The sequence below is a fragment of the Schistocerca piceifrons genome, chromosome 5 (genome assembly GCF_021461385.2).
Source record: "Schistocerca piceifrons isolate TAMUIC-IGC-003096 chromosome 5, iqSchPice1.1, whole genome shotgun sequence".
NCBI classification, from domain to species: Eukaryota; Metazoa; Arthropoda; class Insecta; order Orthoptera; family Acrididae; genus Schistocerca; species Schistocerca piceifrons.
Genome location: NC_060142.1, coordinates 119,429,810 through 119,442,382, shown reverse-complemented (window position 1 = coordinate 119,442,382; position 12,573 = coordinate 119,429,810). Strand labels below are relative to the sequence as shown.

Below are 12,573 nucleotides of genomic sequence, written 5' to 3'. Positions count from 1 at the left end.
CAAGATGCGTCCTCCGCTAGTGTCGAAGGCTGCACGCGCCCAGCGAATGACAGGAGGTGCAACGAGCAGCAATGCGTCTCACACACGCGGCGGTGCGCCCGCTAATTCCGCCGTCGCTCTGCTGGGACGCCGGGCGCGCCCTCCGCGCCGTCCTCGAGGAACTGGCTGTTGCAGAAGGAAGTGCTTTCGTCAAATGCGGCGGAAAACTAACATTTTGTGTGTTGGGAGAGAAGCCGAACGCGAATTCTGCCGTGCTCCTACATTACACGAGTGCCAACGGCCATACAATGATGAATACACCGGTTCTCGTCCGATCACCGAAGTTAAGCATCATCTGGCCCGATTAGTACTTGGATGGGTGACCGCCTGGGAAACCCGGGTGCTGTTGGCTCTCCTTCTTTTTTTTTTTCTTCCTTTTTGTGTCGCTACTCCTGCCAGCCCTCTTTTCACTTCTGTTGTGACAAATACGTTTCCTCAAGCATTTTAAACTACTGTGATGGTACGAAAACAAAAAAAAAAAAAAAATGAACCAATAAAAAATGGTACTGTTGGCTCCCATGCATTTTTCCCTTTTTAAGTCGCCACCCTGCCAGCAGTCTTCTCATACTACCTTTCTGTTGTGACAAAGATGCTTTCTTAAGCATTTTAAACTAATGCAACGGTACGATAATGCGGTAATTAACTCAGTTTGAGGGAGAATGTGCTAACGAAGTTTGCCGGGAAGTCTTTGAAAACGACGAAACAGCACGAATCTGCAGGTGAGCCCCGAAATGCGTCAGCGCCATTGTTGGGCAGCACTGTACAGTTCCAAATTTGATTTGTAATCATAAATTTATTCTTTAGTAGCGTCGTCTAGTCCCGCAGACGTTTGTCGTGCTTGCGCCGTCATATGGACCACGACCCGAGCGGCAGCGAGCGGCAGTCGAGCAAAGTCGGGACAAGTCGGGACGGGGACAGGGATAGGAATGGTGCGAATGCACTGCGAACTACGCAGACACCTGGTGTGAGGCGAGGCGAGGAAGCCCATATCGCTACCAGCGGCGCCCTGCAGCACGACACTGCCACACCCCGCACAGGCCCTCCGCTGGACACCAGGGACAAGATGCGTCCTCCGCTAGTGTCGAAGGCTGCACGCGCCCAGCGAATGACAGGAGGTGCAACGAGCAGCAATGCGTCTCACACACGCGGCGGTGCGCCCGCTAATTCCGCCGTCGCTCTGCTGGGACGCCGGGCGCGCCCTCCGCGCCGTCCTCGAGGAACTGGCTGTTGCAGAAGGAAGTGCTTTCGTCAAATGCGGCGGAAAACTAACATTTTGTGTGTTGGGAGAGAAGCCGAACGCGAATTCTGCCGTGCTCCTACATTACACGAGTGCCAACGGCCATACAATGATGAATACACCGGTTCTCGTCCGATCACCGAAGTTAAGCATCATCTGGCCCGATTAGTACTTGGATGGGTGACCGCCTGGGAAACCCGGGTGCTGTTGGCTCTCCTTCTTTTTTTTTTTCTTCCTTTTTGTGTCGCTACTCCTGCCAGCCCTCTTTTCACTTCTGTTGTGACAAATACGTTTCCTCAAGCATTTTAAACTACTGTGATGGTACGAAAACAAAAAAAAAAAAAAAAATGAACCAATAAAAAATGGTACTGTTGGCTCCCATGCATTTTTCCCTTTTTAAGTCGCCACCCTGCCAGCAGTCTTCTCATACTACCTTTCTGTTGTGACAAAGATGCTTTCTTAAGCATTTTAAACTAATGCAACGGTACGATAATGCGGTAATTAACTCAGTTTGAGGGAGAATGTGCTAACGAAGTTTGCCGGGAAGTCTTTGAAAACGACGAAACAGCACGAATCTGCAGGTGAGCCCCGAAATGCGTCAGCGCCATTGTTGGGCAGCACTGTACAGTTCCAAATTTGATTTGTAATCATAAATTTATTCTTTAGTAGCGTCGTCTAGTCCCGCAGACGTTTGTCGTGCTTGCGCCGTCATATGGACCACGACCCGAGCGGCAGCGAGCGGCAGTCGAGCAAAGTCGGGACAAGTCGGGACGGGGACAGGGATAGGAATGGTGCGAATGCACTGCGAACTACGCAGACACCTGGTGTGAGGCGAGGCGAGGAAGCCCATATCGCTACCAGCGGCGCCCTGCAGCACGACACTGCCACACCCCGCACAGGCCCTCCGCTGGACACCAGGGACAAGATGCGTCCTCCGCTAGTGTCGAAGGCTGCACGCGCCCAGCGAATGACAGGAGGTGCAACGAGCAGCAATGCGTCTCACACACGCGGCGGTGCGCCCGCTAATTCCGCCGTCGCTCTGCTGGGACGCCGGGCGCGCCCTCCGCGCCGTCCTCGAGGAACTGGCTGTTGCAGAAGGAAGTGCTTTCGTCAAATGCGGCGGAAAACTAACATTTTGTGTGTTGGGAGAGAAGCCGAACGCGAATTCTGCCGTGCTCCTACATTACACGAGTGCCAACGGCCATACAATGATGAATACACCGGTTCTCGTCCGATCACCGAAGTTAAGCATCATCTGGCCCGATTAGTACTTGGATGGGTGACCGCCTGGGAAACCCGGGTGCTGTTGGCTCTCCTTCTTTTTTTTTTTCTTCCTTTTTGTGTCGCTACTCCTGCCAGCCCTCTTTTCACTTCTGTTGTGACAAATACGTTTCCTCAAGCATTTTAAACTACTGTGATGGTACGAAAACAAAAAAAAAAAAAAAATGAACCAATAAAAAATGGTACTGTTGGCTCCCATGCATTTTTCCCTTTTTAAGTCGCCACCCTGCCAGCAGTCTTCTCATACTACCTTTCTGTTGTGACAAAGATGCTTTCTTAAGCATTTTAAACTAATGCAACGGTACGATAATGCGGTAATTAACTCAGTTTGAGGGAGAATGTGCTAACGAAGTTTGCCGGGAAGTCTTTGAAAACGACGAAACAGCACGAATCTGCAGGTGAGCCCCGAAATGCGTCAGCGCCATTGTTGGGCAGCACTGTACAGTTCCAAATTTGATTTGTAATCATAAATTTATTCTTTAGTAGCGTCGTCTAGTCCCGCAGACGTTTGTCGTGCTTGCGCCGTCATATGGACCACGACCCGAGCGGCAGCGAGCGGCAGTCGAGCAAAGTCGGGACAAGTCGGGACGGGGACAGGGATAGGAATGGTGCGAATGCACTGCGAACTACGCAGACACCTGGTGTGAGGCGAGGCGAGGAAGCCCATATCGCTACCAGCGGCGCCCTGCAGCACGACACTGCCACACCCCGCACAGGCCCTCCGCTGGACACCAGGGACAAGATGCGTCCTCCGCTAGTGTCGAAGGCTGCACGCGCCCAGCGAATGACAGGAGGTGCAACGAGCAGCAATGCGTCTCACACACGCGGCGGTGCGCCCGCTAATTCCGCCGTCGCTCTGCTGGGACGCCGGGCGCGCCCTCCGCGCCGTCCTCGAGGAACTGGCTGTTGCAGAAGGAAGTGCTTTCGTCAAATGCGGCGGAAAACTAACATTTTGTGTGTTGGGAGAGAAGCCGAACGCGAATTCTGCCGTGCTCCTACATTACACGAGTGCCAACGGCCATACAATGATGAATACACCGGTTCTCGTCCGATCACCGAAGTTAAGCATCATCTGGCCCGATTAGTACTTGGATGGGTGACCGCCTGGGAAACCCGGGTGCTGTTGGCTCTCCTTCTTTTTTTTTTTCTTCCTTTTTGTGTCGCTACTCCTGCCAGCCCTCTTTTCACTTCTGTTGTGACAAATACGTTTCCTCAAGCATTTTAAACTACTGTGATGGTACGAAAACAAAAAAAAAAAAAAAAAATGAACCAATAAAAAATGGTACTGTTGGCTCCCATGCATTTTTCCCTTTTTAAGTCGCCACCCTGCCAGCAGTCTTCTCATACTACCTTTCTGTTGTGACAAAGATGCTTTCTTAAGCATTTTAAACTAATGCAACGGTACGATAATGCGGTAATTAACTCAGTTTGAGGGAGAATGTGCTAACGAAGTTTGCCGGGAAGTCTTTGAAAACGACGAAACAGCACGAATCTGCAGGTGAGCCCCGAAATGCGTCAGCGCCATTGTTGGGCAGCACTGTACAGTTCCAAATTTGATTTGTAATCATAAATTTATTCTTTAGTAGCGTCGTCTAGTCCCGCAGACGTTTGTCGTGCTTGCGCCGTCATATGGACCACGACCCGAGCGGCAGCGAGCGGCAGTCGAGCAAAGTCGGGACAAGTCGGGACGGGGACAGGGATAGGAATGGTGCGAATGCACTGCGAACTACGCAGACACCTGGTGTGAGGCGAGGCGAGGAAGCCCATATCGCTACCAGCGGCGCCCTGCAGCACGACACTGCCACACCCCGCACAGGCCCTCCGCTGGACACCAGGGACAAGATGCGTCCTCCGCTAGTGTCGAAGGCTGCACGCGCCCAGCGAATGACAGGAGGTGCAACGAGCAGCAATGCGTCTCACACACGCGGCGGTGCGCCCGCTAATTCCGCCGTCGCTCTGCTGGGACGCCGGGCGCGCCCTCCGCGCCGTCCTCGAGGAACTGGCTGTTGCAGAAGGAAGTGCTTTCGTCAAATGCGGCGGAAAACTAACATTTTGTGTGTTGGGAGAGAAGCCGAACGCGAATTCTGCCGTGCTCCTACATTACACGAGTGCCAACGGCCATACAATGATGAATACACCGGTTCTCGTCCGATCACCGAAGTTAAGCATCATCTGGCCCGATTAGTACTTGGATGGGTGACCGCCTGGGAAACCCGGGTGCTGTTGGCTCTCCTTCTTTTTTTTTTTCTTCCTTTTTGTGTCGCTACTCCTGCCAGCCCTCTTTTCACTTCTGTTGTGACAAATACGTTTCCTCAAGCATTTTAAACTACTGTGATGGTACGAAAACAAAAAAAAAAAAAAAATGAACCAATAAAAAATGGTACTGTTGGCTCCCATGCATTTTTCCCTTTTTAAGTCGCCACCCTGCCAGCAGTCTTCTCATACTACCTTTCCGTTGTGACAAAGATGCTTTCTTAAGCATTTTAAACTAATGCAACGGTACGATAATGCGGTAATTAACTCAGTTTGAGGGAGAATGTGCTAACGAAGTTTGCCGGGAAGTCTTTGAAAACGACGAAACAGCACGAATCTGCAGGTGAGCCCCGAAATGCGTCAGCGCCATTGTTGGGCAGCACTGTACAGTTCCAAATTTGATTTGTAATCATAAATTTATTCTTTAGTAGCGTCGTCTAGTCCCGCAGACGTTTGTCGTGCTTGCGCCGTCATATGGACCACGACCCGAGCGGCAGCGAGCGGCAGTCGAGCAAAGTCGGGACAAGTCGGGACGGGGACAGGAATGGTGCGAATGCACTGCAAACTACGCAAACACCCGGTGTGAGGCGAGGCGAGGAAAGGAAGCTCACATCGCTACCAGTGGCGCCCTCCAGCACGACACTGCCACACCCCGCACTGGCCCTCCGCTGGGCACCAGGGACAAGATGCGTCCTCCGCTAGTGTCGAAGGCTGCACGCGCCCAGCAACACCTCGGTGCCTGGCGCGCTGTGTTTACCTCGTGCGACTGGGCCGGCGGCGCCTCGCGTGTCGTCTGCTACCTCTGCCTCGTTGCTTTCTTTCTTTTTACTGAACTGTAAGTAATGGATATCCTTTACGATGAAAGTGAAGAGCGACAGAATAATATTCAGTGCGAGTTTGATCGTTCCGTAGAGAAACCTTCGGCTTTCGAGATCCATCGTTGGTTACTTGAGGACTTGATGTTGTCTACTACTGATGTGCTCGGTATTCAGTTCGATACGTTTTTAAATTCTGTGTTCTTGAAACTGAAATCTCCCGATCTGTGTGATGCTGTTGTCTCTGTTAATGACGGTGTTCGTCGATTTCAACACCTTAACGGAAATATTAGTAATGTCACTGTGTCTCATGCTGGTTTTGGTCTTCGCCAAATACGCATATTTAACCTTCCGTTCGAAATACGCAACGACACTATTTCTCGTCACTTGCGGCCATATGGCACTGTTTTATCTGTAGTGAAAGAGAAATGGTCGTCTGCGTACATATTTCAAGTCGAGAACGGTGTGCGCAGTGTTAAGATGGTGGTTAGGCAGCATATTCCGTCTTTTATTTTAGTGAACGGCCTCCGTGCGTTTGTCACGTACAGTGGCCAGCCACAGACTTGCTCATTTTGTAACGGTGTCGGACATTATCGGCAGGATTGTCCAAAGCGCAAACGGCCTGTTCAGCTACCACTTGAGGACAATTTGCAAGGAGCTAGTTTTGCTTCCGTCGCCGCTACGGTCTTGGGTTCCGACCCCCCCCGCGCCCGCGCGGCGTGCGGCAGATGTTAATCTTGCTGCCGCCGCGGAAGCGATGGATGTGTCTGCTGATGCTACTGTCTCTGTTCTTGCGACTACCGGCCAGGACTCTTTGTCCGCGGCTTCGGAAAACGTGCCTGCTGCTCTTCAACCGGTTGTGGGTGCTGTTGTGTCGGAGGCTGTCTCTGACTCCGTGCCGCCATCGGTAACCGATGTTGTTCCGCGCCCTAATTCGGACCCTGTTGTACCTGTTGTGTCGCAGTTGGCACCCTCTCCTTCTGTGCCTGCACCTGTCGTTGTACCCTCTGATGTTTCTGAGCCTAATCCTGCTGCGGAATCACGCCATGTTTTTGTGGAACCAAAACCGCAACGGGATGAGGCTCGTTCTCGGAGTTCCAGTAGGCAACGCTTCCGCAGTGTCAGTAGCTCCCCTTCTTACGACGGGGGTTACACGCGGCGTGACCGTACTCCGTCCCCGGTGGGGCGCTCCCCCGCCTCTTCTTGGGCGTCGCAACGCCGTGCCGCGCGGCGTGACCTCGACGTGGAGCTACGGCCGCCTCAGGCTTCCGGCTCCGGGCGTCAGCCGCCGCGCAAACAGCAACAACAACAGTCGCCGCGGGCCTCTTCTCGCCTCGCGCAGTCAGCTGATCTGAGCGGTGCGGCGCAGCAACGTGACGTTGCTGTTCGCCATCTGCGGACTGTGTTAAGTCAACCAGCCTCTGTAGACGTGCCTGTTTTAGCGCCTGACACAGTCTCGGCTGTGACTACGGCACCTCTGTCGACGAAACGGAAGGCTGAGGACGTCCACCGACGTCGCGCTGGTCCTTCTATCCACGACCGCGTGTCGGTGCCTCCCTCCGACGTGCAGATGCCCGTCAGGGATCCTGTATCGGTCGCTTCTGCCGTGCCAGCTACTGCCACCCTGCCACCCCTCTCCCCCTTCGAGCCTTTGGAGTGGGCGAAGGATGTTGTGGAGGGTGAGGAGACATAGTGTGTGTCCTGTGTGCCCCCTCCTCTGTCGTGCACATGTACATTCCGTGTTTTCTGTGTGTTTTTACTTTTGTGTGTGTCTTTTAACTGTGTGAGTCTATGACTTACGATTTTAGCCAGTGGAATGTAGTCACCATTAATCTTAACAAGTTGAGCCACCCGTGCAAGTTACTGGCTTTTAAGGCCTTTTTACGTGATCACCACTGCCATGTTGTCTTTTTACAAGAGGTGACGCGCGATGCCCTTGTCTTTTTACACGATTTTAGTGACTTTATTGTTGTTGACAATGTTTTACCGGATTCCAATGTCGGAACTGCCATTTTAGTCCGTTCTGACCTTGCTATTTCCGACGTTGCTATTTTACCAAATGGTCGTGCTGTTAGTTGCACTATACTGGGCGTTGTCTTTGTTAACGTTTATGTCCCGTCTGGGAACGATAAGCCGGCGAGGGCTGTTTTTTATGGGCAGGAATTGTGTGCACTGCTACACCGGAATGTGGATGCTTTAGTTGTCGGCGGCGATTTTAATTGCGTTTAAGATGTTGTCGATCAGGTGCCTCGTCCTAACCTTTGTCGCGAGCTCGGCGACTTGATTCGCAGTTTTCAGCTCGTTGATACGTGGCGTGTTTTAAACCCTGATGTTACCCACTATACTCATTTTTATTCCACGGGGCACAGCCGCCTGGACAGAATTTACATTTCTGCCTCGCTTTCTGCCCGTATTTGCCGCACGGAAATGTTTCCCGTGCTGTTTTCTGATCATTCCGGTTACCTCTGTCAGCTTTTATTGCCTCGCTTTTGTGTTTCCAGACGACAGAATCTGTGGAAATTTAATTGTGCTTTATTGACCGACGACCATTTTGTGCGGTGTTTTACCAATCTGTGGCATAAATTACTCGGGACTAGACGAGGTGACTGTAGTGTGCTGGAGTGGTGGGTCGGGGAGGCCAAGCCAATGATAAGGCAGTTTTTAATTGATTTTAGCCGCGAGGCGGCTCGTTGGCGTCGCGCTACGGCCCGCTTCCATCAGGCGTGTTTACAAGACCTCGCGCTGCGCGTGACGTCACAGCCTGCCTTGCTGCCCGCTTTTAAGCAATTTCAGCTTAAGCTTCTCGCTGATTTGCGCGCTGTTAGTGATGGTGTCGTCGTGCGCAGCCAGCCTGCGGGGGTTGTGGATGGCGAACCTTTGTCGCTTTACCATCTGACCAGGGAACGACGGAGGCGTGCCCGTCTGCAAATCAGTACTTGGAAAAAGTGCGATGGTGGACGGACTACTGTCCAGTCCGACATTGAGCGGGATATTTTTAATCATTTTAGTTCCCTCTTCCGTGCGCTGGACGTTGACTGTGATGCGTTGCGGGATTTTTTACAAGTTATACCTCATGTTTTAACTCGTGCGGATAGGACGCATTTAAATGCTGCTTATGTACCTGACGACCTGTACGACGCTATCCGACGAAGCCCTAAGTGTAAATCGCCTGGTCCCGACGGCATTCCTTCTGAATTTTATTTGAAGTTTTATGATCTTTTTCGTGATGTTTTTGTAGCTCTTTTAAATGAAATACGGGATGGTGCTGTTATCCCTGCTGCGTTTGAGGAGGGGGTAGTGACCTTAGTACCTAAATCGACTGCGACGCCCTGTATTGACGCTGTTCGGCCGATCACCTTACTTAACGCCGACTTTAAGATTGTGACGCGCTGTGTGGCTCAGCGCCTTAAAGTTGTTTTACCGTCGGTTCTCAGTGACAGTCAATCATGTGCGGTGCCGGGTCGAAACATTTTTGACGCCGTTCTCGCATATCGCGACTGTATCGGCTTTGTTAAACGTGCGAGAGTGCCGACAGCTGCTATCTTATTGATTGACTTCAAAAATGCTTTCGACCGCGTTAGCCATGTATACCTCCGCCAGGTTCTTGTGCGGATGGGATTCGGCCTTAAGTTTACGACTGTGGTAAAGCATCTTTTACAGAATGCGACGTCACGAGTTAGTGTCAACGGCCGCTTGACGCCGGCTTTCCGTGTTGAGCGCTCGGTGCGGCAGGGGTGTCCCCTTTCGATGGCCCTTTTTTCTGTCGCCTTAGATCCGTTGCTGCGGATTATCGGCCGCGAATGCCGCGGCATACAGGTCGGGGCGGACCGCCTCATTTGTAAGGCATACGCCGACGACCTTGGTGTTTTTCTTGGCCATTCCGATGACGTTGATAATTTATATGGCGCACTGCAACGCTTTGAAAAAGCCACAGGTGCCATTGTCAACCCTGCTAAGACTGTTTGTTTGCCTCTTACACCCCGCGCACGGTCTTTACAGCGAAACTGGTTCTGCGTCCGCGAACAACAAAAAGTCCTAGGCGTGTTTTTTTCTTCTCACCCACAACGGATGGAGGCGCTTAATTGGCGGTCCACGCTGCACAAGGTGCGTGCCGTTGCCAAGATCTATGCGGCTCGCACGTTGGCGCTTCGTGATAAGGTGGCCTTGATCAATAATAACATTCTGGCCAGGGCGTGGTATCTCGCACAGGTCCTTCCACTGCCTCGGCAATTGGAACGTGCCCTCAAGCAGGCGGTGTATTGGTTTTTATGGCGAGGTGACATTTTTAAGGTCTCGTATGACACTTGTACTCTCAGCCCGACAGATGGTGGTTTGGGTTTAGTAGATCTTCGCGCGAAGTGCTCTGCTCTGTTTTGGAAACGGACCACTGTTGTGATGGAGAGGGCGCCGAACGGTCCCACTGCGGCGGTCTTCAATCTGTATCGTCCTCCATCTGCGGCGGCGCCGGTGAATGTCTCGCACATTCCCTTTTTTCTTAATTATGTGCGTCGCTACTATATGGAAAACAGCTACTTGGAGCTCTGTGACGTTCCCAGCCTTCGTGTCAGCGATGTCGTCTCCGCTCTCCGTGGGTCTACTGCGCGTTGTAAGTGGGAGTATCGGCTACCGTGGTATAACTGGGTCACGGTATGGAAAAATCTTGCCAGCAATGTTCTTCCTCCCTCTGTACACGCAGTGTGGTACAAGGTTGTGCATCGTACCTTCCCTACGCATGCGAAGCTCCACTCCATTAATCTTCTCTCGTCTGGAGCTTGTGACCTGTGTGCTGTGGAGGATACCCTTGAACACCGTTTCGTGTGTGGCCATTTTTGCAGTGTTTGGCATACCGCCCGAGATATGGTTCGCCTTATCAATCGGGTGGATACGCGCTCTGTTTTGCCGACAGACGTCTTAATCCCTCAGTGCGCCGCCTACCCGAATACTAAGAAGAATGCCACGGTGTGGCTCCTGGGTCACACCGTTTTTGCAATGTTTTCCCTGAAATTGACAACCGAATTTGACTTTCTTACATACTTATGGACTCAGCATGAACAAATTGCAGCCATGCCTGGCTATCGTGCTAATTTCGCGAATTTTTTGCAGGTTGCCCTTGCTCATGCATTTACCCGGATGTCGATGGCTACTTAACATGGTTTGATGATTTGGTATACTCTTCTACTTAGACCGCTCGAGTTGTGTTTTCCAGGAACGTACAATTGTCGAAATTCGTGTAACCAGAGGTACTCTACTTTTTATTCTTTGTGTTCCTTTTCATTTCCGGTATGGTTTACCTTCTCCTTGTTTCTGATTATTTTTATGCTGTGGATATCGGCGATTTCTTTTTGCAGAACTGACTTTCTCATGTAGGTCTCCCAAGTGGCGGCAGTCCTATTTTTAGTCCTTTCCTGTATTACCGCGCAGTGACTTTCATTTTCTTCTTTTAGTTTCATTTCTACACTTGTTGGACTTTACTCCTCTGCTTTACTGGTTTGGAACTTTCCCAGTAATAGTACACCTGAGGAAGTGGTTTCTTTTTCTAGTTTTGGGTTTTATCTTTTTTGTATACTGGAATCTTGTTTTTTCTGGTGGAATACTTGTCTCCATTTAGAAGATTTCATGGATTATGGCTTTTTGTTTGCACCTGCCGCTTTTTCCCGACGGACGTCGACATTCTCAAGGATGCTAACGGGGGATACGTTTTCTTTTTCGTCAGTCCGTCGTGGGACATTGAGTCAACAGTACCTTTATAGCTCATGAAGCTCGCCAATGGAAGGCGTTTTGTGGAGAGCGATAAGGCCGGGCTATAAGGGGAGATGGGAGGCCCGTAACTTTAATAAAAAAAAAAAAAAAAGAAAAAAAAAGAAAAAAAAAGTGCTGTTGGCTCTCCTTTTTTTTTTTTTCCTTTTTATGTCGCTACTCCTGCCAGCCCTCTTTTCACTTCTGTTGTGACAAATACGTTTCCTCAAGCATTTTAAACTACTGTAATGGTACGAAGACAAAAAAAAAAAAGAAATAAAGATGAACCAATAAAAAATGGTACTGTTGGCTCCCATGCATTTTTTCCTTTCTACGTCGCCACCCTGCCAGCAGTCTTCTCATACTACCTTTCTGTTGTGACAAAGATGCTTTCTTAAGCATTTTAAACTAATGCAGCGGTACGATAATGCGATAATTAACACAGTTTGAGGGAGAATGTGCTAACGAAGTTTGCCGGGAAGTCTTTGAAAACGACGAAACAGCACGAATCTGCAGGTGAGCCCTGAAATGCGTCAGCGCCATTGTTGGGCAGCACTGTACAGTTCCAAATTTGATTTGTAATCATAAATTTATTCTTTAGTAGCGTCGTCTAGTCCCGCAGACGTTTGGCGTGCTTGCGCCGTCATATGGACCACGACCCGAGCGGCAGCGAGCAAAGTCGGGACAAGTCGGGACGGGGACAGGAATGGTGCGAATGCACTGCAAACTACGCAAACACCCGGTGTGAGGCGAGGCGAGGAAAGGAAGCCCACATCGCTACCAGTGGCGCCCTCCAGCACGACTCTGCCACACCCCGCACAGGCCCTCCGCTGGGCACCAGGGACAAGATGCGTCCTCCGCTAGTGTCGAAGGCTGCACGCGCCCAGCAACACCTCGGTGCTGAGCGCGCTGTACTTCCGTCTGCGACTTGGTCGGCGGCGCCTCGTGTGCCGTCTGTCTTCTGCCTCGCGGCTACATTTCATCAAGTCCGTAAGTAATGGAAAGTTTCTATGATGCTAGTGAAGAGCGTGAAAATAACGTACAATGTGAATTCGATAGTTCCGTTGGCAAACCGTCAGCTTTCGAAATTCATCGTTGGATTCTCGAGGAATTGTGTTTATCGACCGATGACGTTCTTGGTGTTCAGTTTGACACTTTTATTAATTCTGTGTTTTTGAAGTTGAAAACTCCGGAATTATGTGATACTGTTGT

General features: G+C 50.9%; 5 non-coding genes across 5 annotated transcripts; all 5 read left to right on the top strand.

The window, feature by feature from the left end:
- Positions 1 to 272: 272 nt before the first annotated feature.
- On the top strand, positions 273 to 391 carry LOC124799648. Its single transcript, XR_007017055.1, has one exon. It is a non-coding gene; the product is annotated as a 5S ribosomal RNA (ribosomal RNA).
- A 979-nt stretch (positions 392 to 1,370) lies between these two features.
- Positions 1,371 to 1,489, top strand: LOC124799636. The gene has a single exon (XR_007017054.1). It is a non-coding gene; the product is annotated as a 5S ribosomal RNA (ribosomal RNA).
- Positions 1,490 to 2,469: 980 nt separating this feature from the next.
- Positions 2,470 to 2,588, top strand: LOC124799625. The gene has a single exon (XR_007017053.1). It is a non-coding gene; the product is annotated as a 5S ribosomal RNA (ribosomal RNA).
- A 979-nt stretch (positions 2,589 to 3,567) lies between these two features.
- On the top strand, positions 3,568 to 3,686 carry LOC124799613. The gene has a single exon (XR_007017052.1). It is a non-coding gene; the product is annotated as a 5S ribosomal RNA (ribosomal RNA).
- Positions 3,687 to 4,667: 981 nt separating this feature from the next.
- On the top strand, positions 4,668 to 4,786 carry LOC124799601. Its single transcript, XR_007017051.1, has one exon. It is a non-coding gene; the product is annotated as a 5S ribosomal RNA (ribosomal RNA).
- Positions 4,787 to 12,573: the final 7,787 nt, after the last annotated feature.